We start from the raw sequence: 567 nt of genomic DNA on the forward strand, positions 1-567 counted from the left end.
TGCTACACGTCACGGACGCGTGGCCTCTTCGGTTTCCGTGCCGGCGTCTGTTCTCCGGCCCAACGCCTCGGATTAACCGACTTGACTACGTCTTTATCAGTGATAACTGGGTTGGCTCAAGGTTTGAAGAAGCGAGGTATTTTCAGGCACCACATAGCGGGAATCATCTCGCTCTCCGGGTGACCTTGGGTACGCCAGGTCGTCGCCCACTACCTGCGTATTGGCGCCTTAACTCCACAACACTTCAGGATGACGCAGTTCGTCAGACTATTATACAAGACATCCGGCAGCTGCAGCGAACAACTCGTCATCCATCGAGTCTAGGGCTTGTCTGGGAGGGGTGGAAGCGGAGAAGAAAGTCTCTGCTCCAGCTAGCCCAGGCGAAGGCGGGAGATCAAGAGAACGACATTCTTCGTGCGTATCGCTTTCACGTGACGAGGACGAACCAAGCGTATGAGACGAATCCATCACCGAGACAGCTGAGCCCTTAACTGAAGCGAGTACAGCGGTGAATCTCTCGAGCAGGTCCTTGCAGACCGTCGGCGGGAGGATGGTTTTGACTATCAT

Source organism: Plasmopara halstedii (genome assembly GCF_900000015.1).
Source record: "Plasmopara halstedii genome assembly, contig: Scaffold_253, whole genome shotgun sequence".
Lineage (NCBI taxonomy): Eukaryota > Oomycota > Peronosporomycetes > Peronosporales > Peronosporaceae > Plasmopara > Plasmopara halstedii.